Source organism: Neolamprologus brichardi, chromosome 3 (genome assembly GCF_056152115.1).
Source record: "Neolamprologus brichardi isolate AB-2024 chromosome 3, ASM5615211v1, whole genome shotgun sequence".
In the NCBI taxonomy this organism is placed as follows: Eukaryota; Metazoa; Chordata; class Actinopteri; order Cichliformes; family Cichlidae; genus Neolamprologus; species Neolamprologus brichardi.
This window is the reverse complement of record NC_142106.1, coordinates 48,791,335-48,819,109: the sequence shown is the minus strand read 5'-3', so window position 1 is coordinate 48,819,109 and position 27,775 is coordinate 48,791,335. Positions and strand designations below refer to the sequence as shown.

The following is a 27,775-nucleotide window of genomic DNA, read 5'->3' as shown; positions in this document are numbered from 1 at the left end:
TACTGGCCACCTCATCACTTGATTCCATAAATTGACACATTGTGCTGTGGGCAGCAGCTTACGGCCATACCACCCTGAGCACGCCTGACCTCGTCTGATCTTGGAAGCTAAGCAGGGCTGGGCTTGGTTAGTACTTGGATGGTAGACTGCCTGGGAATACCTGGTGCTGTAAGCCTTTCATTTTCATGTCATTGAACTGCTTTTGATTCAGAGAAGGGGTGTATTAAAAGACCCAAAGCAGCTGCCCATTAATGAGGGCACATTAACGACATTGCTTTTGGCTGTTTTCACCAATGTCTTGTTCTGCTGGCTCAGGCCACCTACAACACACCAGGGCCAGTGCTGCTGGCCGAGGCTAACTACACCACACCAGGCCGTGTGCTGGTTCCTGAGGCCATCTTCAAAAATCCAGGGCCTATGCTGCTGGATAAATGCTAAACTGAGTCTTTGGCTTAGGGTATTAGGCAAGCATGCAGGTAGGGTTATAGGATTGTGTTCGTAACTTCAGGTACTGGCCACCTCATCACTTGATTCCATAAATTGACACATTGTGGTGTGGGCAGCAGCTTACGGCCATACCACCCTGAGCACGTCTGATCTCGGAAGCTAAGCAGGGCTGGGCTTGGTTAGTACTTGGATGGGAGACTGCCTGGGAATACCTGGAGCTGTAAGCCTTTCATTTTCATGTCACTGAACTGCTTTTGATGCAGAGAAGGGGTTTATTAAAAGACCCAAATCAGATGCCCATTAATGAGGGCACATTAACGACAATGCTTTTGGCTGTTTTCACCAATGTGTTGTTCTGCTGGCTGAGGCCACCTACAACACACCAGGGCCAGTGCTGCTGGCCGAGGCTAACTACACCACACCAGGCCCTGTGCTGGTTCCTGAGGCCATCTTCAAAAATCCAGGACCCGTGCTGCTGGATAAATGCTAAACTGAGTCTTTGGGTTAGGGTATTAGGCAAGCATGCAGGTAGGGTTATAGGATTGTGTTTGTAACTTCAGGTACTGGCCACCTCATCACTTGATTCCATAAATTGACACATTGTGCGGTCGGCAGCAGCTTACGGCCATACCACCCTGAGCACGCCTGACCTTGTCTGATCTCGGAAGATAAGCAGGGCTGGGCTTGGTTAGTAGTTGGATGGGAGACTGCCTGGCAATACCTGGTGCTGTAAGCCTTTCATTTTCATGTCATTGAACTACTTTTGATCCAGAGAAGGGGTTTATTAAAAGACCCAAAGAAGCTGCCCATTAATGAGAGCACATTAACGACATTGCTTTTGGCTGTTTTCACCAATGTCTTGTTCTGCTGGCTGAGGCCACCTACAGCACACCAGGGCCAGTGCTGCTGGCCGAGGCAAACTACACCACACCAGGCCCTGTGCTGGTTCCTGAGGCCATCTTCAAAAATCCAGGGCCTGTGCTGCTGGATAAAATCTAAACTGAGTCTTTGGGTTAGGGTATTAGGCAAGCATGCAGGTAGGGTTATAGGATTGTGTTCGTAACTTCAGGTACTGGCCACCTCATCACTTGATTCCATAAATTGACACATTGTGCTGTGGACAGCAGCTTACGGCCATACCACCCTGAGCACGCCTGACCTCGTCTGATCTCAGAAGCTAAGCAGTTCTGCGCTTGGTTAGTACTTGGATGGGAGACTAACTGGGAATACCTGATGCTGTAAGCCTTTCATTTTCATGTCATTGAACTGCTTTTGATCCAGAGAAGGGGTGTATTAAAAGACCCAAAGCAGCTGCCCATTAATGAGGGCACATTAACAACATTGCTTTTGGCTGTTTTCACCAATGTCTTGCTCTGCTGGCTGAGGCCACCTACAACACACAGGGGCCAGTGCTGCTGGCCGAGGCTAACTAAACCACACCAGGCCCTGTGCTGGTTCCTGAGGCCATCTTCAAAAATCCAGGGCCTGTGCTGCTGGATGAATGCTAAACTGAGTCTTTGGCTTAGGGTATTAGGCAAGCATTCAGGTAGGGTTATAGGATTGTGTTCGTAACTTCAGGTACTGGCCACCTCATCACTTGATTCCATAAATTGACACATTGTGCTGGGGGCAGCAGCTTACGGCCATACCACCCTGAGCACGCCTGACCTCGTCTGATCTCGGAAGCTAAGCATGGCTTGGCTTGGTTAGTACTTGGATGGGAGACTGCCTGGGAATACCTGGTGCTGTAAGCCTTTCATTTTCATGTCATTGAACTGCTTTTGATCCAGAGAAGGGGTGTATTGAAAGACCCAAAGCAGCTGCCCATTAATGAGGGCACATTAACGACATTGCTTTTGGCTGTTTTCACCAATGTCTTGTTCTGCTGGCTGAGGCCACCTACAACACACCAGGGCCAGTGCTGCTGGCCGAGGCTAACTACACCACACCAGGCCCTGTGCTGGTTCCTGAGGCCATCTTCAAAAATCCAGGGCCTGTGCTGCTGGATAAATGCTAAACTGAGTCTTTGGCTTAGGGTATTAGGCAAGCATGCAGGTAGGGTTATAGGATTGTGTTCGTAACTTCAGGTACTGGCCACCTCATCACTTGATTCCATAAATTGACACATTGTGCTGTAGGCAGCAGCTTACGGCCATACCACCCTGAGCATGCCTGACCTCGTCTGATCTCGGACGCTAAGCAGGACTGGGCTTTGTTAGTACTTGGATGGGAGACTGCCTGGGAATACCTGGTGCTGTAAGCCTTTCATTTTCATGTCATTGAACTGCTTTTGATCCAGAGAAGGGGTGTATTTAAAGACCCAAAGCAGCTGCCCATTAATGAGGGTACATTAAAGACATTGCTTTTGGCTGTTTTCACCAATGTCTTGTTCTGCTGGCTGAGGCCACCTACAACACACCAGGGCCAGTGCTGCTGGCCGAGGCTAACTACACCACACCAGGCCCTGTTCTGGTTCCTGAGGCCATCTTCAAAAATCCAGGGCCTGTGCTGCTGGATAAATGCTAAACTGAGTCTTTGGCTTAGGGTATTAGGCAAGCATGCAGGTAGGGTTTTAGGATTGTGTTCGTAACTTCAGGTACTGGCCACCTCATCACTTGATTCCATAAATTGACACATTGTGCTGCGGGCAGCAGCTTACGGCCATACCACCCTGCGCACGCCTGACCTCGTCTGATCTCGGAAGCTAAGCAGGGCTGGGCTTGGTTAGTACTTGGATGGGAGACTGCCTGGGAATACCTGGTGCTGTAAGCCTTTCATTTTCATGTCATTGAACTGCTTTTGATCCAGAGAAGGGGTGTATTAAAAGACCCAAAGCAGATGCCCATTAATGAGGGCACATTAACAACATTGCTTTTGGCTGTTTTCACCAATGTCTTGTTCTGCTGGCTGAGGCCACCTACAACACACCAGGGCCAGTGCTGCTGGCCGAGGCTAACTACACCACACCAGGCCCTGAGCTGGTTCCTGAGGCCATCTTCAAAAATCCAGGGCCTGTGCTGCTGGATAAATGCTAAACTGAGTCTTTGGGTTAGGGTATTAGGCAAGCATGCAGGTAGGGTTATAGGATTGTGTTCGTAACTTCAGGTACTGGCCACCTCATCACTTGATTCCATAAATTGACACATTGTGCTGTGGGCAGCAGCTTACGGCCATACCACCCTGAGCACGCCTGACCTCGTCTGATCTCGGAAGTTAAGCAGGGCTGGGCTTGGTTAGTACTTGGATGGGAGACTGCCTGGGAATACCTGGTACTGTAAGCCTTTCATTTTCATGTCATTGAACTGCTTTTGATCCAGAGAAGGGGTGTATTAAAAGACCCAAAGCAGATGCCCATTAATGAGGGCACATTAACGACATTGCTTTTGGCTGTTTTCACCAATGTCTTGTTCTGCTGGCTGAGGCCACCTACAACACACCAGGGCCAGTGCTGCTGGCCGAGGCTAACTACACCACACCAGGCCCTGTGCTGGTTCCTGAGGCCATCTTCAAAAATCCAGGGCCTGTGCTGCTGGATTAATGCTAAACTGAGTCTTTGGCTTAGAGTATTAGGCAAGCATGCAGGTAGGGTTATAGGATTGTGTTCGTAACCTCAGGTACTGGCCACCTCATCACTTGATTCCATAAATTGACACATTGTGCTGTGGGCAGCAGCTTACGGCCATACCACCCTGAGCACGCCTGACCTCGTCTGATCTCGGAAGCCAAGCAGGGCTGGGCTTGGTTAGTACTTGGATGGGAGACTGCCTGGGAATACCTGGTGGTGTAAGCCTTTCATTTTCATGTCATTGAACTGCTTTTGATCCAGAGAAGGGGTGTATTAAAAGACCCAAAGCAGCTGCCCATTAATGAGGGCACATTAACGACATTGCTTTTGGCTGTTTTCACCAATGTCTTGTTCTGCTGGCTGAGGCCACCTACAACACACAAGGGCCAGTGCTGCTGGCCGAGGCTAACTACACCACACCAGGCCCTGTGCTGGTTCCTGAGGCCATCTTCAAAAATCCAGGGCCTGTGCTGCTGGATAAATGCTAAACTGAGTCTTTGGCTTAGGGTATTAGGCAAGCATGCAGGTAGGGTTATAGGATTGTGTTCGTAACTTCAGGTACTGGCCACCTCATCACTTGATTCCATAAATTGACACATTGTGCTGTGGGCAGCAGCTTACGGCCATACCACCCTGAGCACGCCTGACCTCGTCTGATCTCGGAAGCTAAGCAGGGCTGGGCTTGGTTAGTACTTGGATGGGAGACTGCCTGGGAATACCTGGTGCTGTAAGCCTTTCATTTTCATGTCATTGAACTGCTTTTGATCCAGAGAAGGGGTGTATTAAAAGACCCAAAGCAGCTGCCCATTAATGAGGGCACATTAACGACATTGCTTTTGGCTGTTTTCACCAATGTCTTGTTCTTCTGGCTGAGGCCACCTACAACACACCAGGGCCAGTGCTGCTGGCCGAGGCTAACTACACAACACCAGGCCCTGTGGTGGTTCCTGAGGCCATCTTCAAAAATCCAGGGCCTGTGCTGCTGGATAAATGCTAAACTGAGTCTTTGGCTTAGGGTATTAGGCAAGCATGCAGGTAGGGTTTTAGGATTGTGTTCGTAACTTCAGGTACTGGCCACCTCATCACTTGATTCCATAAATTGACACATTGTGCTGCGGGCAGCAGCTTACGGCCATACCACCCTGCGCACGCCTGACCTCGTCTGATCTCGGAAGCTAAGCAGGGCTGGGCTTGGTTAGTACTTGGATGGGAGACTGCCTGGGAATACCTGGTGCTGTAAGCCTTTCATTTTCATGTCATTGAACTGCTTTTGATCCAGAGAAGGGGTGTATTAAAAGACCCAAAGCAGATGCCCATTAATGAGGGCACATTAACAACATTGCTTTTGGCTGTTTTCACCAATGTCTTGTTCTGCTGGGTGAGGCCACCTACAACACACCAGGGCAAGTGCTGCTGGCCGAGGCTAACTACACCACACCAGGCCCTGTTCTGGTTCCTGAGGCCATCTTCAAAAATCCAGGGCCTGTGCTGCTGGATAAATGCTAAACTGAGTCTTTGGGTTAGGGTATTAGGCAAGCATGCAGGTAGGGTTATAGGATTTTGTTCGTAACTTCAGGTACTGGCCACCTCATCACTTGATTCCATAAATTGACACATTGTGCTGTGGGCAGCAGCTTACGGCCATACCACCCTGAGCACGTCTGATCTCGGAAGCTAAGCAGGGCTGGGCTTGGTTAGTACTTGGATGGGAGACTGCCTGGGAATACCTGGAGCTGTAAGCCTTTCATTTTCATGTCACTGAACTACTTTTGATGCAGAGAAGGGGTTTATTAAAAGACCCAAATCAGATGCCCATTAATGAGGGCACATTAACGACAATGCTTTTGGCTGTTTTCACCAATGTGTTGTTCTGCTGGCTGAGGCCACCTACAACACACCAGGGCCAGTGCTGCTGGCCGAGGCTAACTACACCACACCAGGCCCTGTGCTGGTTCCTGAGGCCATCTTCAAAAATCCAGGGCCCGTGCTGCTGGATAAATGCTAAACTGAGTCTTTGGGTTAGGGTATTAGGCAAGCATGCAGGTAGGGTTATAGGATTGTGTTTGTAACTTCAGGTACTGGCCACCTCATCACTTGATTCCATAAATTGACACATTGTGCGGTCGGCAGCAGCTTACGGCCATACCACCCTGAGCACGCCTGACCTTGTCTGATCTCGGAAGATAAGCAGGGCTGGGCTTGGTTAGTACTTGGATGGGAGACTGCCTGGCAATACCTGGTGCTGTAAGCCTTTCATTTTCATGTCATTGAACTACTTTTGATCCAGAGAAGGGGTTTATTAAAAGACCCAAAGAAGCTGCCCATTAATGAGAGCACATTAACGACATTGCTTTTGGCTGTTTTCACCAATGTCTTGTTCTGCTGGCTGAGGCCACCTACAACACACCAGGGCCAGTGCTGCTGGCCGAGGCAAACTACACCACACCAGGCCCTGTGCTGGTTCCTGAGGCCATCTTCAAAAATCCAGGGCCTGTGCTGCTGGATAAAATCTAAACTGAGTCTTTGGGTTAGGGTATTAGGCAAGCCTGCAGGTAGGGTTATAGGATTGTGTTCGTAACTTCAGGTACTGGCCACCTCATCACTTGATTCCATAAATTGACACATTGTGCTGTGGGCAGCAGCTTACGGCCATACCACCCTGAGCACGCCTGACCTCGTCTGATCTCAGAAGCTAAGCAGTTCTGCGCTTGGTTAGTACTTGGATGGGAGACTAACTGGGAATACCTGGTGCTGTAAGCCTTTCATTTTCATGTCATTGAACTGCTTTTGATCCAGAGAAGGGGTGTATTAAAAGACCCAAAGCAGCTGCCCATTAATGAGGGCACATTAACAACATTGCTTTTGGCTGTTTTCACCAATGTCTTGTTCTGCTGGCTGAGGCCACCTACAACACACAGGGGCCAGTGCTGCTGGCCGAGGCTAACTAAACCACACCAGGCCCTGTGCTGGTTCCTGAGGCCATCTTCAAAAATCCAGGGCCTGTGCTGCTGGATGAATGCTAAACTGAGTCTTTGGCTTAGGGTATTAGGCAAGCATTCAGGTAGGGTTATAGGATTGTGTTCGTAACTTCAGGTACTGGCCACCTCATCACTTGATTCCATAAATTGACACATTGTGGTGGGGGCAGCAGCTTACGGCCATACCACCCTGAGCACGCCTGACCTCGTCTGATCCCGGGAGCTAAGCAGGGCTGGGCTTGGTTAGTACTTGGATGGGAGACTGCCTGTGAATACCTGGTGCTGTAAGCCTTTCATTTTCATGTCATTGAACTGCTTTTGATCCAGAGAAGGGGTGTATTAAAAGACCCAAAGCAGCTGCCCATAAATGAGGGCACATTAACGACATTGCTTTTGGCTGTTTTCACCAATGTCTTGTTCTGCTGGCTGAGGCCACCTACAACACACCAGGGCCAGTGCTGCTGGCCGAGGCTAACTACACCACACCAGGCCCTGTGCTGGTTCCTGAGGCCATCTTCAAAAATCCAGGGCCTGTGCTGCTGGATAAATGCTAAACTGAGTCTTTGGCTTAGGGTATTAGGCAAGCATGCAGGTAGGGTTATAGGATTGTGTTCGTAACTTCAGGTACTGGCCACCTCATCACTTGATTCCATAAATTGACACATTGTGCTGTAGGCAGCAGCTTACGGCCATACCACCCTGAGCATGCCTGACCTCGTCTGATCTCGGACGCTAAGCAGGACTGGGCTTTGTTAGTACTTGGATGGGAGACTAACTGGGAATACCTGGTGCTGTAAGCCTTTCATTTTCATGTCATTGAACTGCTTTTGATCCAGAGAAGGGGTGTATTAAAAGACCCAAAGCAGCTGCCCATTAATGAGGGTATATTAAAGACATTGCTTTTGGCTGTTTTCACCAATGTCTTGTTCTGCTGGCTGAGGCCACCTACAACACACCAGGGCCAGTGCTGCTGGCCGAGGCTAACTACACCACACCAGGCCCTGTTCTGGTTCCTGAGGCCATCTTCAAAAATCCAGGGCCTGTGCTGCTGGATAAATGATAAACTGAGTCTTTGGCTTAGGTTATTAGGCAAGCATGCAGGTAGGGTTTTAGGATTGTGTTCGTAACTTCAGGTACTGGCCACCTCATCACTTGATTCCATAAATTGACACATTGTGCTGCGGGCAGCAGCTTACGGCCATACCACCCTGAGCACGCCTGACCTCGTCTGATCTCGGAAGCTAAGCAGGGCTGGGCTTGGTTAGTACTTGGATGGGAGACTGCCTGGGAATACCTGGTGCTGTAAGCCTTTCATTTTCATGTCATTGAACTGCTTTTGATCCAGAGAAGGGGTGTATTAAAAGACCCAAAGCAGATGCCCATTAATGAGGGCACATTAACAACATTGCTTTTGGCTGTTTTCACCAATGTCTTGTTCTGCTGGCTGAGGCCACCTACAACACACCAGGGCAAGTGCTGCTGGCCGAGGCTAACTACACCACACCAGGCCCTGTTCTGGTTCCTGAGGCCATCTTCAAAAATCCAGGGCCTGTGCTGCTGGATAAATGCTAAACTGAGTCTTTGGGTTAGGGTATTAGGCAAGCATGCAGGTAGGGTTATAGGATTTTGTTCGTAACTTCAGGTACTGGCCACCTCATCACTTGATTCCATAAATTGACACATTGTGCTGTGGGCAGCAGCTTACGGCCATACCACCCTGAGCACGTCTGATCTCGGAAGCTAAGCAGGGCTGGGCTTGGTTAGTACTTGGATGGGAGACTGCCTGGGAATACCTGGAGCTGTAAGCCTTTCATTTTCATGTCACTGAACTACTTTTGATGCAGAGAAGGGGTTTATTAAAAGACCCAAATCAGATGCCCATTAATGAGGGCACATTAACGACAATGCTTTTGGCTGTTTTCACCAATGTGTTGTTCTGCTGGCTGAGGCCACCTACAACACACCAGGGCCAGTGCTGCTGGCCGAGGCTAACTACACCACACCAGGCCCTGTGCTGGTTCCTGAGGCCATCTTCAAAAATCCAGGGCCCGTGCTGCTGGATAAATGCTAAACTGAGTCTTTGGGTTAGGGTATTAGGCAAGCATGCAGGTAGGGTTATAGGATTGTGTTTGTAACTTCAGGTACTGGCCACCTCATCACTTGATTCCATAAATTGACACATTGTGCGGTCGGCAGCAGCTTACGGCCATACCACCCTGAGCACGCCTGACCTTGTCTGATCTCGGAAGATAAGCAGGGCTGGGCTTGGTTAGTACTTGGATGGGAGACTGCCTGGCAATACCTGGTGCTGTAAGCCTTTCATTTTCATGTCATTGAACTACTTTTGATCCAGAGAAGGGGTTTATTAAAAGACCCAAAGAAGCTGCCCATTAATGAGAGCACATTAACGACATTGCTTTTGGCTGTTTTCACCAATGTCTTGTTCTGCTGGCTGAGGCCACCTACAGCACACCAGGGCCAGTGCTGCTGGCCGAGGCAAACTACACCACACCAGGCCCTGTGCTGGTTCCTGAGGCCATCTTCAAAAATCCAGGGCCTGTGCTGCTGGATAAAATCTAAACTGAGTCTTTGGGTTAGGGTATTAGGCAAGCATGCAGGTAGGGTTATAGGATTGTGTTCGTAACTTCAGGTACTGGCCACCTCATCACTTGATTCCATAAATTGACACATTGTGCTGTGGGCAGCAGCTTACGGCCATACCACCCTGAGCACGCCTGACCTCGTCTGATCTCAGAAGCTAAGCAGTTCTGCGCTTGGTTAGTACTTGGATGGGAGACTAACTGGGAATACCTGATGCTGTAAGCCTTTCATTTTCATGTCATTGAACTGCTTTTGATCCAGAGAAGGGGTGTATTAAAAGACCCAAAGCAGCTGCCCATTAATGAGGGCACATTAACAACATTGCTTTTGGCTGTTTTCACCAATGTCTTGTTCTGCTGGCTGAGGCCACCTACAACACACAGGGGCCAGTGCTGCTGGCCGAGGCTAACTAAACCACACCAGGCCCTGTGCTGGTTCCTGAGGCCATCTTCAAAAATCCAGGGCCTGTGCTGCTGGATGAATGCTAAACTGAGTCTTTGGCTTAGGGTATTAGGCAAGCATTCAGGTAGGGTTATAGGATTGTGTTCGTAACTTCAGGTACTGGCCACCTCATCACTTGATTCCATAAATTGACACATTGTGCTGGGGGCAGCAGCTTACGGCCATACCACCCTGAGCACGCCTGACCTCGTCTGATCTCGGAAGCTAAGCATGGCTTGGCTTGGTTAGTACTTGGATGGGAGACTGCCTGGGAATACCTGGTGCTGTAAGCCTTTCATTTTCATGTCATTGAACTGCTTTTGATCCAGAGAAGGGGTGTATTGAAAGACCCAAAGCAGCTGCCCATTAATGAGGGCACATTAACGACATTACTTTTGGCTGTTTTCACCAATGTCTTGTTCTGCTGGCTGAGGCCACCTACAACACACCAGGGCCAGTGCTGCTGGCCGAGGCTAACTACACCACACCAGGCCCTGTGCTGGTTCCTGAGGCCATCTTCAAAAATCCAGGGCCTGTGCTGCTGGATAAATGCTAAACTGAGTCTTTGGCTTAGGGTATTAGGCAAGCATGCAGGTAGGGTTATAGGATTGTGTTCGTAACTTCAGGTACTGGCCACCTCATCACTTGATTCCATAAATTGACACATTGTGCTGTAGGCAGCAGCTTACGGCCATACCACCCTGAGCATGCCTGACCTCGTCTGATCTCGGACGCTAAGCAGGACTGGGCTTTGTTAGTACTTGGATGGGAAACTGCCTGTGAATACCTGGTGCTGTAAGCCTTTCATTTTCATGTCACTGAACTGCTTTTGATCCAGAGAAGGGGTGTATTAAAAGACCCAAAGCAGCTGCCCATAAATGAGGGCACATTAACGACATTGCTTTTGGCTGTTTTCACCAATGTCTTGTTCTGCTGGCTGAGGCCACCTACAACACACCAGGGCCAGTGCTGCTGGCCGAGGCTAACTACACCACACCAGGCCCTGTGCTGGTTCCTGAGGCCATCTTCAAAAATCAAGGGCCTGTGCTGCTGGATAAATGCTAAACTGAGTCTTTGGCTTAGGGTATTAGGCAAGCATGCAGGTAGGGTTATAGGATTGTGTTCGTAACTTCAGGTACTGGCCACCTCATCACTTGATTCCATAAATTGACACATTGTGCTGTGGGCAGCAGCTTACGGCCATACCACCCTGAGCACGCCTGACCTCGTCTGATCTCGGAAGTTAAGCAGGGCTGGGCTTGGTTAGTACTTGGATGGGAGACTGCCTGGGAATACCTGGTACTGTAAGCCTTTCATTTTCATGTCATTGAACTGCTTTTTATCCAGAGAAGGGGTGTATTAAAAGACCCAATGCAGCTGCCCATTAATGAGGGCACATTAACGACATTGCTTTTGGCTGTTTTCACCAATGTCTTGTTCTGCTGGCTGAGGCCACCTACAACACACCAGGGCCAGTGCTGCTGGCCGAGGCTAACTACACCACACCAGGCCCTGTGCTGGTTCCTGAGGCCATCTTCAAAAATCCAGGGCCTGTGCTGCTGGATAAATGCTAAACTGAGTCTTTGGCTTAGGGTATTAGGCAAGCATGCAGGTAGGGTTATAGGATTGTGTTCGTAACTTCAGGTACTGGCCACCTCATCACTTGATTCCATAAATTGACACATTGTGCTGTGGGCAGCAGCTTACGGCCATACCACCCTGAGCACACCTGACCTCGTCTGATCTCGGAAGTTAAGCAGGGCTGGGCTTGGTTAGTACTTGGATGGGAGACTGCCTGGGAATACCTGGTACTGTAAGCCTTTCATTTTCATGTCATTGAACTGCTTTTGATCCAGAGAAGGGGTGTATTAAAAGACCCAAAGCAGATGCCCATTAATGAGGGCACATTAACGACATTGCTTTTGGCTGTTTTCACCAATGTCTTGTTCTGCTGGCTGAGGCCACCTACAACACACCAGGGCCAGTGCTGCTGGCCGAGGCTAACTACACCACACCAGGCCCTGTGCTGGTTCCTGAGGCCATCTTCAAAAATCCAGGGCCTGTGCTGCTGGATTAATGCTAAACTGAGTCTTTGGCTTAGAGTATTAGGCAAGCATGCAGGTAGGGTTATAGGATTGTGTTCGTAACTTCAGGTACTGGCCACCTCATCACTTGATTCCATAAATTGACACATTGTGCTGTGGGCAGCAGCTTACGGCCATACCACCCTGAGCACGCCTGACCTCGTCTGATCTCGGAAGCTAAGCAGGGCTGGGCTTGGTTAGTACTTGGATGGGAGACTGCCTGGGAATACCTGGTGGTGTAAGCCTTTCATTTTCATGTCATTGAACTGCTTTTGATCCAGAGAAGGGGTGTATTAAAAGACCCAAAGCAGCTGCCCATTAATGAGGGCACATTAACGACATTGCTTTTGGCTGTTTTCACCAATGTCTTGTTCTGCTGGCTGAGGCCACCTACAACACACCAGGGCCAGTGCTGCTGGCCGAGGCTAACTACACCACACCAGGCCCTGTGCTGGTTCCTGAGGCCATCTTCAAAAATCCAGGGCCTGTGCTGCTGGATAAATGCTAAACTGAGTCTTTGGCTTAGGGTATTAGGCAAGCATGCAGGTAGGGTTATAGGATTGTGTTCGTAACTTCAGGTACTGGCCACCTCATCACTTGATTCCATAAATTGACACATTGTGCTGTGGGCATGAGCTTACGGCCATACCACCCTGAGCACGCCTGACCTCGTCTGATCTCGGAAGCTAAGCAGGGCTGGGCTTGGTTAGTACTTGGATGGGAGACTGCCTGGGAATACCTGGTGGTGTAAGCCTTTCATTTTCATGTCATTGAACTGCTTTTGATCCAGAGAAGGGGTGTATTAAAAGACCCAAAGCAGCTGCCCATTAATGAGGGCACATTAACGACATTGCTTTTGGCTGTTTTCACCAATGTCTTGTTCTGCTGGCTGAGGCCACCTACAACACACCAGGGCCAGTGCTGCTGGCCGAGGCTAACTACACAACACCAGGCCCTGTGGTGGTTCCTGAGGCCATCTTCAAAAATCCAGGGCCTGTGCTGCTGGATAAATGCTAAACTGAGTCTTTGGCTTAGGGTATTAGGCAAGCATGCAGGTAGGGTTTTAGGATTGTGTTCGTAACTTCAGGTACTGGCCACCTCATCACTTGATTCCATAAATTGACACATTGTGCTGCGGGCAGCAGCTTACGGCCATACCACCCTGCGCACGCCTGACCTCGTCTGATCTCGGAAGCTAAGCAGGGCTGGGCTTGGTTAGTACTTGGATGGGAGACTGCCTGGGAATACCTGGTGCTGTAAGCCTTTCATTTTCATGTCATTGAACTGCTTTTGATCCAGAGAAGGGGTGTATTAAAAGACCCAAAGCAGCTGCCCATTAATGAGGGCACATTAACAACATTGCTTTTGGCTGTTTTCACCAATGTCTTGTTCTGCTGGGTGAGGCCACCTACAACACACCAGGGCAAGTGCTGCTGGCCGAGGCTAACTACACCACACCAGGCCCTGTTCTGGTTCCTGAGGCCATCTTCAAAAATCCAGGGCCTGTGCTGCTGGATAAATGCTAAACTGAGTCTTTGGGTTAGGGTATTAGGCAAGCATGCAGGTAGGGTTATAGGATTTTGTTCGTAACTTCAGGTACTGGCCACCTCATCACTTGATTCCATAAATTGACACATTGTGCTGTGGGCAGCAGCTTACGGCCATACCACCCTGAGCACGTCTGATCTCGGAAGCTAAGCAGGGCTGGGCTTGGTTAGTACTTGGATGGGAGACTGCCTGGGAATACCTGGTGCTGTAAGCCTTTCATTTTCATGTCATTGAACTGCTTTTGATCCAGAGAAGGGGTGTATTAAAAGACCCAAAGCAGCTGCCCATTAATGAGGGCACATTAACGACATTGCTTTTGGCTGTTTTCACCAATGTCTTGTTCTGCTGGCTGAGGCCACCTACAACACACCAGGCCCTGTGCTGGTTCCTGAGGCCATCTTCAAAAATCCAGGGCCCGTGCTGCTGGATAAATGCTAAACTGAGTCTTTGGGTTAGGGTATTAGGCAAGCATGCAGGTAGGGTTATAGGATTGTGTTCGTAACTTCAGGTACTGGCCACCTCATCACTTGATTCCATAAATTGACACATTGTGCTGTGGGCATGAGCTTACGGCCATACCACCCTGAGCACGCCTGTTTTCGGAAGCTAAGCAGGGCTGGGCTTGGTTAGTACTTGGATGGGAGACTGCCTGGGAATACCTGGTGCTGTAAGCCTTTCTTTTTCATGTCACTGAACTGCTTTTGATCCAGAGAAGGGGTGTATTAAAAGACCCAATGCAGCTGCCCATTAATGAGGGCACATTAACGACATTGCTTTTGGCTGTTTTCACCAATGTCTTGTTCTGCTGGCTGAGGCCACCTACAACACACCAGGGCCAGTGCTGCTGGCCGAGGCTAACTACACCACACCAGGCCCTGTGCTGGTTCCTGAGGCCATCTTCAAAAATCCAGGGCCTGTGCTGCTGGATAAATGCTAAACTGAGTCTTTGGCTTAGGGTATTAGGGAAGCATGCAGGTAGGGTTATAGGATTGTGTTCGTAACTTCAGGTACTGGCCACCTCATCACTTGATTCCATAAATTGACACATTGTGCTGTGGGCAGCAGCTTACGGCCATACCACCCTGAGCACGCCTGACCTCGTCTGATCTCGGAAGCTAAGCAGGGCTGGGCTTAGTTAGTACTTGGATGGGAGACTGCCTGGGAATACCTGGTGCTGTAAGCCTTTCATTTTCATGTCATTGAACTGCTTTTGATCCAGAGAAGGGGTGTATTAAAAGACCCAAAGCAGCTGCCCATTAATGAGGGCACATTAACGACATTGCTTTTGGCTGTTTTCACCAATGTCTTGTTCTGTTGGCTGAGGCCACCTACAACACACCAGGGCCAGTGCTGCTGGCCGAGGCTAACTACACCACACCAGGCCCTGTGCTGGTTCCTGAGGCCATCTTCAAAAATCCAGGGCCTGTGCTGCTGGATAAATGCTAAACTGAGTTTTTGGGTTAGGGTATTAGGCAAGCATGCAGGTAGGGTTATAGGATTGTGTTCGTAACTTCAGGTACTGGCCACCTCATCACTTGATTCCATAAATTGACACATTGTGCTGTGGGCAGCAGCTTACGGCCATACCACCCTGAGCACGCCTGACCTCGTCTGATCTCGGAAGTTAAGCAGGGCTGGGCTTGGTTAGTACTTGGATGGGAGACTGCCTGGGAATACCTGGTACTGTAAGCCTTTCATTTTCATGTCATTGAACTGCTTTTTATCCAGAGAAGGGGTGTATTAAAAGACCCAATGCAGCTGCCCATTAATGAGGGCACATTAACGACATTGCTTTTGGCTGTTTTCACCAATGTCTTGTTCTGCTGGCTGAGGCCACCTACAACACACCAGGCCCTGTGCTGGTTCCTGAGGCCATCTTCAAAAATCCAGGGCCCGTGCTGCTGGATAAATGCTAAACTGAGTCTTTGGGTTAGGGTATTAGGCAAGCATGCAGGTAGGGTTATAGGATTGTGTTCGTAACTTCAGGTACTGGCCACCTCATCACTTGATTCCATAAATTGACACATTGTGCTGTGGGCATGAGCTTACGGCCATACCACCCTGAGCACGCCTGTTTTCGGAAGCTAAGCAGGGCTGGGCTTGGTTAGTACTTGGATGGGAGACTGCCTGGGAATACCTGGTGCTGTAAGCCTTTCATTTTCATGTCACTGAACTGCTTTTGATCCAGAGAAGGGGTGTATTAAAAGACCCAATGCAGCTGCCCATTAATGAGGGCACATTAACGACATTGCTTTTGGCTGTTTTCACCAATGTCTTGTTCTGCTGGCTGAGGCCACCTACAACACACCAGGGCCAGTGCTGCTGGCCGAGGCTAACTACACCACACCAGGCCCTGTGCTGGTTCCTGAGGCCATCTTCAAAAATCCAGGGCCTGTGCTGCTGGATAAATGCTAAACTGAGTCTTTGGCTTAGGGTATTAGGGAAGCATGCAGGTCGGGTTATAGGATTGTGTTCGTAACTTCAGGTACTGGCCACCTCATCACTTGATTCCATAAATTGACACATTGTGCTGTGGGCAGCAGCTTACGGCCATACCACCCTGAGCACGCCTGACCTCGTCTGATCTCGGAAGCTAAGCAGGGCTGGGCTTAGTTAGTACTTGGATGGGAGACTGCCTGGGAATACCTGGTGCTGTAAGCCTTTCATTTTCATGTCATTGAACTGCTTTTGATCCAGAGAAGGGGTGTATTAAAAGACCCAAAGCAGCTGCCCATTAATGAGGGCACATTAACGACATTGCTTTTGGCTGTTTTCACCAATGTCTTGTTCTGCTGGCTGAGGCCACCTACAACACACCAGGGCCAGTGCTGCTGGCCGAGGCTAACTACACCACACCAGGCCCTGTTCTGGTTCCTGAGGCCATCTTCAAAAATCCAGGGCCTGTGCTGCTGGATAAATGCTAAACTGAGTCTTTGGCTTAGGGTATTAGGCAAGCATGCAGGTAGGGTTATAGGATTGTGTTCGTAACTTCAGGTAATGGCCACCTCATCACTTGATTCCATAAATTGACACATTGTGCTGTGGGCAGCAGCTTACGGCAATACCACCCTGAGCACGCCTGACCTCATCTGATCTCGGAAGCTAAGCAGGGCTGGGCTTGGTTAGTACTTGGATGGAAGACTGCCTGGGAATACCTGGTGCTGTAAGCCTTTCATTTTCATGTCATTGAACTGCTTTTGATCCAGAGAAGGGGTGTATTAAAAGACCCAAAGCAGCTGCCCATTAATGAGGGCACATTAACGACATTGCTTTTGGCTGTTTTCACCAATGTCTTGTTCTGTTGGCTGAGGCCACCTACAACACACCAGGGCCAGTGCTGCTGGCCGAGGCTAACTACACCACACCAGGCCCTGTGCTGGTTCCTGAGGCCATCTTCAAAAATCCAGGGCCTGTGCTGCTGGATAAATGCTAAACTGAGTTTTTGGGTTAGGGTATTAGGCAAGCATGCAGGTAGGGTTATAGGATTGTGTTCGTAACTTCAGGTACTGGCCACCTCATCACTTGATTCCATAAATTGACACATTGTGCTGTGGGCAGCAGCTTACGGCCATACCACCCTGAGCACGCCTGACCTCGTCTGATCTCAGAAGCTAAGCAGGGCTGGGCTTGGTTAGTACTTGGATGGGAGACTGCCTGGGAATACCTGGTGCTGTAAGCCTATCATTTTCATGTCATTGAACTGCTTTTGATCCAGAGAAGGGGTGTATTAAAAGACCCAAAGCAGCTGCCCATTAATGAGGGCACATTAACGACATTGCTTTTGGCTGTTTTCACCAATGTCTTGTTCTGCTGGCTGAGGCCACATACAACACACCAGGGCCAGTGCTGCTGGCCGAGGCTAACTACACCACACCAGGCCCTGTGCTGGTTCCTGAGGCCATCTTCAAAAATCAAGGGCCTGTGCTGCTGGATAAATGCAAAACTGAGTCTTTGGCTAAGGGTATTAGGCAAGCATGCAGGTAGGGTTATAGGATTGTGTTCGTAACTTCAGGTACTGGCCACCTCATCACTTGATTCCATAAATTGACACATTGTGCTGTGGGCAGCAGCTTACGGCCATACCACCCTGAGCACCCCTGACCTCGTCTGATCTCGGAAGCTAAGCAGGGCTGGGCTATGTTAGTACTTGGATGGGAGACTGCCTGGGAATACCTGGTGCTGTAAGCCTTTCATTTTCATGTCATTGAACTGCTTTTGATCCAGAGAAGGGGTGTATTAAAAGACCCAAAGCAGATGCCCATTAATGAGGGCACATTAACGACATTGCTTTTGGCTGTTTTCACCAATGTCTTGTTCTGCTGGCTGAGGCCACCTACAACACACCAGGGCCTGTGCTGGTTCCTGAGGCCATCTTCAAAAATCCAGGGCCCGTGCTGCTGGATAAATGCTAAACTGAGTCTTTGGGTTAGGGTATTAGGCAAGCATGCAGGTAGGGTTATAGGATTGTGTTCGTAACTTCAGGTACTGGCCACCTCATCACTTGATTCCATAAATTGACACATTGTGTTTTTGGCAGCAGCTTACGGCCATACCACCCTGAGCACGCCTGACCTCGTCTGCTCTCGGAAGCTAAGCAGGGCTGGGCTTGGTTAGTACTTGGATGGGAGACTGCCTGGGAATACCTGGTGCTGTAAGCCTTTCATTTTCATGTCATTGAACTGCTTTTGATCCAGAGAAGGGGTGTATTAAAAGACCCAAAGCAGCTGCCCATTAATGAGGGCACATTAACGACATTGCTTTTGGCTGTTTTCACCAATGTCTTGTTCTGCTGGATCAGGCCACCTACAACACACCAGGGCCAGTGCTGCTGGCCGAGGCTAACTACACCACACCAGGCCCTGTGCTGGTTCCTGAGGCCATCTTCAAAAATCCAGGGCCTGTGCTGCTGAATGAATGCTAAACTTAGTCTTTGGCTTAGGGTATTAGGCAAGCATGCAGGTAGGGTTATAGGATTGTGTTCGTAACTTCAGGTAATGGCCACCTCATCACTTGATTCCATAAATTGACACATTGTGCTGTGGGCAGCAGCTTACGGCCATACCACCCTGAGCACGCCTGACCTCGTCTGATCTCGGAAGCTAATCAGGGCTGGGCTTGGTTAGTACTTGGATGGGAGACTGCCTGGGAATACCTGGTGCTGTAAGCCTTTCATTTTCATGTCATTGAACTGCTTTTGATCCAGAGAAGGGGTGTATTAAAAGACCCAAATCAGCTGCCCATTAATGAGGGCACATTAACGACATTGCTTTTGGCTGTTTTCACCAATGTCTTGTTCTGCTGGCTGAGGCCACCTACAACACACCAGGGCCAGTGCTGCTGGCCGAGGCTAACTACACCACACCAGGCCCTGTGCTGGTTCCTGAGGCCATCTTCAAAAATCCAGGGCCTGTGCTGCTGGATAAATGCTAAACTGAGTTTTTGGGTTATTGTATTAGGCAAGCATGCAGGTAGGGTTATAGGATTGTGTTCGTAACTTCAGGTACTGGCCACCTCATCACTTGATTCCATAAATTGACACATTGTACTGTGGGCAGCAGCTTATGGCCATACCACCCTCAGCACGCCTGACCTCGTCTGAACTCGGAAGCTAAGCAGGGGTGGGCTTGGTTAGTACTTGGATGGGAGACTGCCTGGGAATACCTGGTTCTGTAAGCCTTTCATGTCATTGAACTGCTTTTGATCCAGAGAAGGGGTGTATTAAAAGACCGAAAGCAGCTGCCCATTAATGAGGGCACATTAACGACATTGCTTTTGGCTGTTTTCACCAATGTCTTGTTCTGCTGGCTGAGGCCACCTACAACACACCAGGGCCAGTGCTGCTGGCCGAGGCTAAATACACCACACCATGCCCTGTGCTGGTTCCTGAGGCCATCTTCAAAAATCCAGGGCCTGTGCTGCTGGATAAATGCTAAACTGAGTCTTTGGCTTAGGGTATTAGGCAAGCATGCAGGTAGGGTTATAGGATTGTGTTCGTAACTTCAGGTACTGGCCACCTCATCACTTGATTCCATAAATTGACACATTGTGCTATGGGCAGCAGCTTACGGCCATACCACCCTGAGCACGCCTGACCTCGTCTGATTTCGGAAGCTAAGCAGGGCTGGGCTTGGTTAGTACTTGGATGGGAGACTGCCTGGGAATACCTGGTGCTTAAAGCCCTTCATTTTCACGTCATTGAACTGCTTTTGATCCAGAGAAGGGGTGTATTAAAAGACCCAAAGCAGCTGCCCATTAATGAGGGCACATTAACGACATTGCTTTTGGCTGTTTTCACCAATTTCTTGTTCTGCTGGCTGAGGCCACCTACAACACACCAGGGCCAGTGCTGCTGGCCGAGGCTAACTACACCACACCAGGCCCTGTGCTGGTTCCTGAGGCCATCTTCAAAAATCCAGGGCCTGTGCTGCTGGATAAATGCTAAACTGAGTCTTTGGGTTAGGGTATTAGGCAAGCATGCAGGTAGGGTTATAGGATTGTGTTCGTAACTTCAGGTACTGGCCACCTCATCACTTGATTCTATAAATTGACACATTGTGCTGTGGGCAGCAGCTTTCGGCCATACCACCCTGAGCACGCCTGACCTCGTCTGATCTCGGAAGCTAAGCAGGGCTGGGCTTGGTTAGTACTTGGATGGGAGACTGCCTGGGAATACCTGGTGCTGTAAGCCTTTCATTTTCATGTCATTGAACTGCTTTTGATCCAGAGAAGGGGTGTATTAAAAGACCCAAAGCAGCTGCCCATTAATGAGGGCACATTAACGACATTGCTTTTGGCTGTTTTCACCAATGTCTTGTTCTGCTGGCTGAGGCCACCTACAACACACCAGGCCCTGTGCTGGTTCCTGAGGCCATCTTCAAAAATCCAGGGCCCGTGCTGCTGGATAAATGCTAAACTGAGTCTTTGGGTTAGGGTATTAGGCAAGCATGCAGGTAGGGTTATAGGATTGTGTTCGTAACTTCAGGTACTGGCCACCTCATCACTTGATTCCATAAATTGACACATTGTGCTGTGGGCATGAGCTTACGGCCATACCACCCTGAGCACGCCTGTTTTCGGAAGCTAAGCAGGGCTGGGCTTGGTTAGTACTTGGATGGGAGACTGCCTGGGAATACCTGGTGCTGTAAGCCTTTCATTTTCATGTCACTGAACTGCTTTTGATCCAGAGAAGGGGTGTATTAAAAGACCCAATGCAGCTGCCCATTAATGAGGGCACATTAACGACATTGCTTTTGGCTGTTTTCACCAATGTCTTGTTCTGCTGGCTGAGGCCACCTGCAACACACCAGGGCCAGTGCTGCTGGCCGAGGCTAACTACACCACACCAGGCCCTGTGCTGGTTCCTGAGGCCATCTTCAAAAATCCAGGGCCTGTGCTGCTGGATAAATGCTAAACTGAGTCTTTGGCTTAGGGTATTAGGGAAGCATGCAGGTAGGGTTATAGGATTGTGTTCGTAACTTCAGGTACTGGCCACCTCATCACTTGATTCCATAAATTGACACATTGTGCTGTGGGCAGCAGCTTATGGCCATACCACCCTGAGCACGCCTGACCTCGTCTGATCTCGGAAGCTAAGCAGGGCTGGGCTTAGTTAGTACTTGGATGGGAGACTGCCTGGGAATACCTGGCGCTGTAAGCCTTTCATTTTCATGTCATTGAACTGCTTTTGATCCAGAGAAGGGGTGTATTAAAAGACCCAAAGCAGCTGCCCATTAATGAGGGCACATTAACGACATTGCTTTTGGCTGTTTTCACCAATGTCTTGTTCTGCTGGCTGAGGCCACCTACAACACACCAGGGCCAGTGCTGCTGGCCGAGGCTAACTACACCACACCAGGCCCTGTGCTGGTTCCTGAGGCCATCTTCAAAAATCCAGGGCCTGTGCTGCTGGATAAATGCTAAACTGAGTCTTTGGCTTAGGGTATTAGGCAAGCCTGCAGGTAGGGTTATAGGATTGTGTTCGTAACTTCAGGTACTGGCCACCTCATCACTTGATTCCATAAATTGACACATTGTGTTCTTGGCAGCAGCTTACGGCCATACCACCCTGAGCACGCCTGACCTCGTCTGATCTCGGAAGCTAATCAGGGCTGGGCTTGGTTAGTACTTTGATGGGAGACTGCCTGGGAATACCTGGTGCTGTAAGCCTTTCATTTTCATGTCATTGAACTGCTTTTGACCCAGAGAAGGGGTGTATTAAAAGACCCAAAGCAGCTGCCCATTAATGAGGGCATATTAACAACATTGCTTTTGGCTGTTTTCACCAATGTCTTGTTCTGCTGGCTGAGGCCACCTACAAAACACCAGGGCCAGTGCTGCTGGCCGAGGCTAACTACACCACACCAGGCCCTGTGCTGGTTCCTGAGACCATCTTCAAAAATCCAGGGCCTGTGCTGCTGGATGAATGCTAAACTGCGTCTTTGGCTTAGGGTATTAGGCAAGCATGCAGGTAGGGTTATAGGATTGTGTTCGTAACTTCAGGTACTGGCCACCTCATCACTTGATTCCATAAATTGACACATTGTGCTGTGGGCAGCAGCTTACGGCAATACCACCCTGAGCACGCCTGACCTCATCTGATCTCGGAAGCTAAGCAGGGCTGGGCTTGGTTAGTACTTGGATGGAAGACTGCCTGGGAATACCTGGTGCTGTAAGCCTTTCATTTTCATGTCATTGAACTGCTTTTGATCCAGAGAAGGGGTGTATTAAAAGACCCAATGCAGCTGCCCATTAATGAGGGCACATTAACGACATTGCTTTTGGCTGTTTTCACCAATGTCTTGTTCTGCTGGCTGAGGCCACCTACAACACACCAGGGCCAGTGCTGCTGGCCGAGGCTAACTACACCACACAAGGCCCTGTGCTGGTTCCTGAGGCCATCTTCAAAAATCCAGGGCCTGTGCTGCTGGATAAATGCTAAACTGAGTTTTTGGGTTAGGGTATTAGGCAAGCATGCAGGTAGGGTTATAGGATTGTGTTCGTAACTTCAGGTACTGGCCACCTCATCACTTGATTCCATAAATTGACACATTGTGCTGTGGGCAGCAGCTTACAGCCATACCACCCTGAGCACGCCTGACCTCGTCTGATCTTGGAAGCTAAGCAGGGCTGGGCTTGGTTAGTACTTGGATGGGAGACTGCCTGGGAATACCTGGTGCTGTAAGCCTTTCATTTTCATGTCATTGAACTGCTTTTGATCCAGAGAAGGGGTGTATTAAAAGACCCAAAGCAGCTGCCCATTAATGAGTGCACATTAACGACATTGCTTTTGGCTGTTTTCACCAATGTCTTGTTCTGCTGGCTGAGGCCACCTACAACACACCAGGGCCAGTGCTGCTGGCCGAGGCTAACTACACCACACCAGGCCCTGTGCTGGTTCCTGAGGCCATCTTCAAAAATCCAGGGCCTGTGCTGCTGGATAAATGCTAAACTGAGTCTTTGGGTTAGGGTATTAGGCAAGCATGCAGGTAGGGTTACAGGATTGTGTTCGTAACTTCAGGTACTGGCCACCTCATCACTTGATTCCATAAATTGACACATTGTGCTGTGGGCAGCAGCTTGCGGCCATACCGCCCTGAGCACGCCTGACCTCGTCTGATCTCGGAAGCTAAGCAGAGCTGGGCTTGGTTAGTACTTGGATGGGAGACTGCCTGGGAATACCTGGTGCTGTAAGCCTTTCATTTTCATGTCATTGAACTGCTTTTGATCCAGAGAAGGGGTGTATTAAAAGACCCAAAGCAGATGCCCATTAATGAGGGCACATTAACGACATTGCTTTTGGCTGTTTTCACCAATGTCTTGTTCTGCTGGCTGAGGCCACCTACAACACACCAGGGCCAGTGCTGCTGGCCGAGGCTAACTACACCACACCAGGCCGTGTGCTGGTTCCTTAGGCCATCTTCAAAAATCCAGGGCCTGTGCTGCTGGATAAATGCTAAACTGAGTCTTTGGGTTAGGGTATTAGGCAAGCATGCAGGTAGGGTTATAGGATTGTGTTCGTAACTTCAGGTACTGGCCACCTCATCACTTGATTCCATAAATTGACACATTGTGCTGTGGGCAGCAGCTTACGGCCATACCCCCCTGAGCACGCCTGACCTCGTCTGATCTCGGAAGCTAAGCAGGGCTGGGCTTGGTTAGTACTTGGATGGGAGACATCCTGGGAATACCTGGTGCTGTGAGCCTTTCTTTTTCATGTCATTGAACTGCTTTTGATCCAGAGAAGGGGTGTATTACAGTTTTTTCTGATTGCTTAAGCACATTTTTTGTAACTATTGGCTATTTTTGCAAAATTCTACACACAAATAAGAAAACCTGTCACCCAATTATCAAAACATTGTAGTTCTCTTGCAAAAGCGAACACAGCTAGATTAACTCTTCACACCTTCGTAAAAATGGTGTTTTCGTATCAAACAGTACACACAAGCCATCATCTACTAAGCACACAATGCGCCAACTGCACACTCACGGTATGAATACAAAACACATCTGGCTTTTGCTTTCTCTGTGCACAAGCTAGGCCATGTCAGTTTGAGCTCATACTTTTGTCATAGGTCTGTAAACATGGAGGGATCCAAACTTCAAGTACTGGTGTTTATTTACACACATCAAAACAAACACAAGTGTTTATTTCCAAGTATAGGATTATTTGCAGTCGCCATGTTGATTATATGGGTTTCTTGGTCTGCAGTGAACATGCGTCCTCTGCCCCCAGCATCTGGTCATCTAGCAATTCTGTAAAGTAACAATTTCAGTATTTTTACATCTATGGTATTGTTGTGTTTCTCATTAGCATATGGCAGTGCTACAAATCTTAGTGCAAAGTGACTGTACTAACCGATTCTCATTTCAAAATGTCCTTATGATGCTTGCTACAGTGTAGCGGCTCGAGTTAGGCTGAACCCGTCGGCCAGCTTCCCTCAGGGTCATTCCACGGTTGATTACATGGTCCACTATTGTAGCTCTGATGTCATCAGCAATTCTATTTCTTACTCTTCTAACCCTTCCTCTCCCCCCTCCTCGTCCTCTCCCCCCTCCTCGTCCTCCTCTTGTTCCTCCTTGTCCTTGTCGTCCTCTTCATCCTACTTCTTCACCTCCACGTCCTCTTCCTCGGCCTCCTGTACTTCTCACTCTTCCTGCTCCCTCAATTGTACTCCACACACAGAGCTTACCTGTATTATAGTGCTTGGGCTGATTGCAAAGTGAACTAATTATCTAAAATAGTTTTTACATGTGACAGTGTGCCAGACAGTTGGCAAAATAGTGTAAATACAGTTTTTTCTGAATGCTTAAACACTAACTGTGATTCTTATAGCACAATTTCTAAAACTATTAATACTTATAGCAAAACCACTCACTGAGTTTGCAAAACTAAAAGCACAAACACTGCTTTGCACTCAGTTTGCCATTTTGTAACACACACTTTGCAAACCTGTAGCTACAATCCACTGCACAGCACTCTTTTTGCAGAACTGTAAACACAACTCACTGCTTTACACTCAATTTCCAAATGATCAACACACTCCTAGCAAAACTATACACATTTATGGCTATTACAGTTTTTTCTGATTGCTTAAGCACATTTTTTGTAACTATTGGCTATTTTTGCAAAACTCTACACACAAATAAGAAAACCTGTCACCCAATTATCAAAACATTGTAGTTCTCTTGCAAAAGCGAACACAGCTAGATTAACTCTTCACACCTTCGTAAAAATGGTGATTTCGTATCAAACAGTACACACAAGCCATCATCTACTAAGCACACAATGCGCCAACTGCACACTGATGGTATGAATACAAAACACATCTGGCTTTTTCTTTCTCTGTGTACAGATGTCAATTTGAGGTCACACTTTTGTCATAGTGTCATGTAAACATACAAGGATCCAAACTTCAAGTATTGGTCTTTATTCACACTCATCAAAACCAAGACAAAGTCAGAACACAAAATAGGAATTTCACAAAAAAAAGGAAAAAAAAAGACAATCAGCCTACATCATGTCGTCTTTCTGGGTCCGGCCACAAAATTTCGTCCACATCGCATGCGATATCCTCCAGTCCAAGGCACTGGGGAAAATATCTCCTTGAATGCCGTATCCAGGCCTGACATGATGCCTGGTCAATATCTCCACATGCCTCCTCCATTGCCTGTAAAAGGGCTACCTGTTGATGAGGATGACGGTCGTACACTTTCCAGCGCCAGGCAGAGAAGAACTCCTCGATGGGATTTACAGTTTTTTCTGATAGCTTAAGCACATTTTTTGTAACTATTGGCTATTTTTGCAAAACTCTACACACAAATAAGAAAACTCTTCACCCAATCAGCAAAACATTGTAGTTTTCTTGCAAAAGCGAATAACCCTTGCTTAACTCTCCACACCTTTGTAAAAATGGTATTTTCGTATCCAACAGTTAACACAAGCCATCATATTAATAAGCACACAATGCACCAACTAAACACTGATGGTATGAATAAAAAACACATCTGGCTTTTGCTTTCTCTGTGCACAAAGTAGGCTATGTCAGTTTGAGCTCATACTTTTGTCATAGGTCTGTAAACATGGAGGGATCCAAACTTCAAGTACTGGTGTTTATTTACACACATCAAAACAAACACAAGTGTTTATTCCCAAGTCCAAACAAAACAGTAATTTCACTGAGGAAAAAAAAGAAATCAGTCTACATCGTGTCGTCTCTCTGGGTCCGGCCACAAAATTTCGTCAACATCAAATGCAATGTCCTCGAGTCCAAGGCACCGGGGAAAATATCTCCTGGAATGGCGTATCCAGGCCCGACATGATGTCTGGTCAATATCCCCACATGCCTCCTCCATTGCCTGTAAAAGGGCTATGTGTTGATGGGGATGACAGTCATAGACCTTCCAGCGCCAGGTAGAGAAGAACTCTTCAATTGGGTTCAAGAATGGAGAGTATGGGGGGAGGTTGAGTACAGTGAAGAGTGGGTGATCTGTAAACCAGTTGCGGACCGAAGCAGATCTATGGAAACTAACATTGTCCCATATGATGACGTATCTGGTCTGCTCTGGTCTCTGAACATTGGTGAGCATGTCAAAGGTGTCCAGGAATGTAATAATGTGTGCAGTGTTATATGGGCCCAGGGTTGCATGATGGTGAACAACACACATAGTTATGTTACCACCACATTGTCCTGGGACATTGATTATGGCACGGTGTCCAATAATGTTCCTGCCACGTCTCCTTGTCTTTGTGAGGTGGAAACCAGCCTCATCCACAAAAATCTGCTCATGACCCATGGCATCTGCCTCTAGCTCCATCACTCTCTAGACAAGACAAAACAAATTCAGCACAGCAGGCACATGCACGGCACTACAGTATGCACTTCCAAATTCAGTACCAATGATACTATAGCTTACCTGCACATAGTCATATCACAGCTGTTTTACACGTTCACTGTTTCTTTCAAAAGGTACTCTGTAGATTTGTTTCATTCGGATTCTGTTGCGGGCATCCTTATGATGCCTGCTACAGTGTAGCAGCTCAAGTTAGGCTGAACCCGTTGGCCAGCTTCCCTCAGGGTCATTCCATGGTTGATTACATGGTCCACTAATGTAGAGCTGATGTCATCAGTAATTCTATTTCTTACTCTTCTTACCCTTCCTCCTTCCCTTCCTCGTCCTCCTCTTGCTCCTCCTTGTCCTCTTCCTCTAACTTCCTCTAACCCTCTTGCTTCTTCACCTCCACGTCCTCTTCCTCCAACTTCTTCACCTCCACGTCCTCTCCCTCAGCCTCCTCTGATTCTCACTCTTCTCACTCTTACTGCTCCTTCCATTGTACTCCACATAGACAGCTTACCTGTGGCCTGTTTATAGTGCTTAGGCTGATTGCAAAGTGGACTAATTATCTAAAACAGTTTTCACATGTGAAAGTGTGCCAGACAGTTGGCAAAATAGTGTTAATGATAGCCATACATGTGTATAATTTTGCTAGGAGTGTGTTGGAAACTTGGTAATTGAGTGTAAGCAGTGAGTTGTGTTTAAAGTTCTGCAAAAAGAGTGTTGTGCACTGAATTGTGCCAACATACTTGCAAAGTGTGTGTTACAACATTGCAAAC

The 27,775-nt window shown here is 48.5% G+C and overlaps 7 non-coding genes and 41 pseudogenes across 7 annotated transcripts; all 48 read left to right on the top strand.

Moving 5' to 3' along the window:
- The first annotated feature begins 56 nt into the window (after window positions 1-56).
- Window positions 57-175, top strand: LOC148105080 (5S ribosomal RNA; annotated as a pseudogene).
- A 390-nt stretch (window positions 176-565) lies between these two features.
- LOC148105079 (5S ribosomal RNA) lies at window positions 566-674 on the top strand (annotated as a pseudogene).
- Window positions 675-1,064: 390 nt separating this feature from the next.
- Window positions 1,065-1,183, top strand: LOC148105078 (5S ribosomal RNA; annotated as a pseudogene).
- A 390-nt stretch (window positions 1,184-1,573) lies between these two features.
- On the top strand, window positions 1,574-1,692 carry LOC148105077 (5S ribosomal RNA; annotated as a pseudogene).
- A 390-nt stretch (window positions 1,693-2,082) lies between these two features.
- On the top strand, window positions 2,083-2,201 carry LOC148105076 (5S ribosomal RNA; annotated as a pseudogene).
- Window positions 2,202-2,591: 390 nt separating this feature from the next.
- On the top strand, window positions 2,592-2,710 carry LOC148105075 (5S ribosomal RNA; annotated as a pseudogene).
- Window positions 2,711-3,100: 390 nt separating this feature from the next.
- On the top strand, window positions 3,101-3,219 carry LOC148105074 (5S ribosomal RNA; annotated as a pseudogene).
- Window positions 3,220-3,609: 390 nt separating this feature from the next.
- On the top strand, window positions 3,610-3,728 carry LOC148105073 (5S ribosomal RNA). Its single transcript, XR_015718916.1, has one exon. It is a non-coding gene; the product is annotated as a 5S ribosomal RNA (ribosomal RNA).
- Window positions 3,729-4,118: 390 nt separating this feature from the next.
- Window positions 4,119-4,237, top strand: LOC148105072 (5S ribosomal RNA; annotated as a pseudogene).
- Window positions 4,238-4,627: 390 nt separating this feature from the next.
- Window positions 4,628-4,746, top strand: LOC148105071 (5S ribosomal RNA). Its single transcript, XR_015718810.1, has one exon. It is a non-coding gene; the product is annotated as a 5S ribosomal RNA (ribosomal RNA).
- Window positions 4,747-5,136: 390 nt separating this feature from the next.
- Window positions 5,137-5,255, top strand: LOC148105070 (5S ribosomal RNA; annotated as a pseudogene).
- Window positions 5,256-5,645: 390 nt separating this feature from the next.
- On the top strand, window positions 5,646-5,754 carry LOC148105069 (5S ribosomal RNA; annotated as a pseudogene).
- A 390-nt stretch (window positions 5,755-6,144) lies between these two features.
- LOC148105068 (5S ribosomal RNA) lies at window positions 6,145-6,263 on the top strand (annotated as a pseudogene).
- A 390-nt stretch (window positions 6,264-6,653) lies between these two features.
- Window positions 6,654-6,772, top strand: LOC148105067 (5S ribosomal RNA; annotated as a pseudogene).
- A 390-nt stretch (window positions 6,773-7,162) lies between these two features.
- Window positions 7,163-7,281, top strand: LOC148105066 (5S ribosomal RNA; annotated as a pseudogene).
- Window positions 7,282-7,671: 390 nt separating this feature from the next.
- LOC148105065 (5S ribosomal RNA) lies at window positions 7,672-7,790 on the top strand (annotated as a pseudogene).
- Window positions 7,791-8,180: 390 nt separating this feature from the next.
- LOC148105064 (5S ribosomal RNA) lies at window positions 8,181-8,299 on the top strand. The gene has a single exon (XR_015718809.1). It is a non-coding gene; the product is annotated as a 5S ribosomal RNA (ribosomal RNA).
- Window positions 8,300-8,689: 390 nt separating this feature from the next.
- Window positions 8,690-8,798, top strand: LOC148105063 (5S ribosomal RNA; annotated as a pseudogene).
- Window positions 8,799-9,188: 390 nt separating this feature from the next.
- LOC148105062 (5S ribosomal RNA) lies at window positions 9,189-9,307 on the top strand (annotated as a pseudogene).
- Window positions 9,308-9,697: 390 nt separating this feature from the next.
- On the top strand, window positions 9,698-9,816 carry LOC148105061 (5S ribosomal RNA; annotated as a pseudogene).
- A 390-nt stretch (window positions 9,817-10,206) lies between these two features.
- LOC148105060 (5S ribosomal RNA) lies at window positions 10,207-10,325 on the top strand (annotated as a pseudogene).
- Window positions 10,326-10,715: 390 nt separating this feature from the next.
- LOC148105059 (5S ribosomal RNA) lies at window positions 10,716-10,834 on the top strand (annotated as a pseudogene).
- Window positions 10,835-11,224: 390 nt separating this feature from the next.
- On the top strand, window positions 11,225-11,343 carry LOC148105058 (5S ribosomal RNA). Its single transcript, XR_015718915.1, has one exon. It is a non-coding gene; the product is annotated as a 5S ribosomal RNA (ribosomal RNA).
- Window positions 11,344-11,733: 390 nt separating this feature from the next.
- LOC148105057 (5S ribosomal RNA) lies at window positions 11,734-11,852 on the top strand. The gene has a single exon (XR_015718967.1). It is a non-coding gene; the product is annotated as a 5S ribosomal RNA (ribosomal RNA).
- Window positions 11,853-12,242: 390 nt separating this feature from the next.
- On the top strand, window positions 12,243-12,361 carry LOC148105056 (5S ribosomal RNA; annotated as a pseudogene).
- A 390-nt stretch (window positions 12,362-12,751) lies between these two features.
- On the top strand, window positions 12,752-12,870 carry LOC148105055 (5S ribosomal RNA; annotated as a pseudogene).
- Window positions 12,871-13,260: 390 nt separating this feature from the next.
- Window positions 13,261-13,379, top strand: LOC148105054 (5S ribosomal RNA; annotated as a pseudogene).
- A 390-nt stretch (window positions 13,380-13,769) lies between these two features.
- LOC148105053 (5S ribosomal RNA) lies at window positions 13,770-13,878 on the top strand (annotated as a pseudogene).
- A 351-nt stretch (window positions 13,879-14,229) lies between these two features.
- LOC148105052 (5S ribosomal RNA) lies at window positions 14,230-14,338 on the top strand (annotated as a pseudogene).
- Window positions 14,339-14,728: 390 nt separating this feature from the next.
- LOC148105051 (5S ribosomal RNA) lies at window positions 14,729-14,847 on the top strand (annotated as a pseudogene).
- Window positions 14,848-15,237: 390 nt separating this feature from the next.
- On the top strand, window positions 15,238-15,356 carry LOC148105050 (5S ribosomal RNA). The gene has a single exon (XR_015718914.1). It is a non-coding gene; the product is annotated as a 5S ribosomal RNA (ribosomal RNA).
- A 351-nt stretch (window positions 15,357-15,707) lies between these two features.
- LOC148105049 (5S ribosomal RNA) lies at window positions 15,708-15,816 on the top strand (annotated as a pseudogene).
- A 390-nt stretch (window positions 15,817-16,206) lies between these two features.
- On the top strand, window positions 16,207-16,325 carry LOC148105048 (5S ribosomal RNA; annotated as a pseudogene).
- Window positions 16,326-16,715: 390 nt separating this feature from the next.
- Window positions 16,716-16,834, top strand: LOC148105047 (5S ribosomal RNA; annotated as a pseudogene).
- A 390-nt stretch (window positions 16,835-17,224) lies between these two features.
- Window positions 17,225-17,343, top strand: LOC148105046 (5S ribosomal RNA). Its single transcript, XR_015718965.1, has one exon. It is a non-coding gene; the product is annotated as a 5S ribosomal RNA (ribosomal RNA).
- A 390-nt stretch (window positions 17,344-17,733) lies between these two features.
- LOC148105045 (5S ribosomal RNA) lies at window positions 17,734-17,852 on the top strand (annotated as a pseudogene).
- Window positions 17,853-18,203: 351 nt separating this feature from the next.
- On the top strand, window positions 18,204-18,322 carry LOC148105044 (5S ribosomal RNA; annotated as a pseudogene).
- Window positions 18,323-18,712: 390 nt separating this feature from the next.
- Window positions 18,713-18,831, top strand: LOC148105043 (5S ribosomal RNA; annotated as a pseudogene).
- A 390-nt stretch (window positions 18,832-19,221) lies between these two features.
- Window positions 19,222-19,340, top strand: LOC148105042 (5S ribosomal RNA; annotated as a pseudogene).
- A 384-nt stretch (window positions 19,341-19,724) lies between these two features.
- LOC148105041 (5S ribosomal RNA) lies at window positions 19,725-19,843 on the top strand (annotated as a pseudogene).
- Window positions 19,844-20,233: 390 nt separating this feature from the next.
- Window positions 20,234-20,352, top strand: LOC148105040 (5S ribosomal RNA; annotated as a pseudogene).
- A 351-nt stretch (window positions 20,353-20,703) lies between these two features.
- LOC148105039 (5S ribosomal RNA) lies at window positions 20,704-20,812 on the top strand (annotated as a pseudogene).
- Window positions 20,813-21,202: 390 nt separating this feature from the next.
- On the top strand, window positions 21,203-21,321 carry LOC148105038 (5S ribosomal RNA; annotated as a pseudogene).
- A 390-nt stretch (window positions 21,322-21,711) lies between these two features.
- Window positions 21,712-21,830, top strand: LOC148105037 (5S ribosomal RNA; annotated as a pseudogene).
- A 390-nt stretch (window positions 21,831-22,220) lies between these two features.
- LOC148105036 (5S ribosomal RNA) lies at window positions 22,221-22,339 on the top strand (annotated as a pseudogene).
- A 390-nt stretch (window positions 22,340-22,729) lies between these two features.
- On the top strand, window positions 22,730-22,848 carry LOC148105035 (5S ribosomal RNA; annotated as a pseudogene).
- A 390-nt stretch (window positions 22,849-23,238) lies between these two features.
- LOC148105034 (5S ribosomal RNA) lies at window positions 23,239-23,357 on the top strand (annotated as a pseudogene).
- Window positions 23,358-23,747: 390 nt separating this feature from the next.
- Window positions 23,748-23,866, top strand: LOC148105033 (5S ribosomal RNA; annotated as a pseudogene).
- Window positions 23,867-27,775: the final 3,909 nt, after the last annotated feature.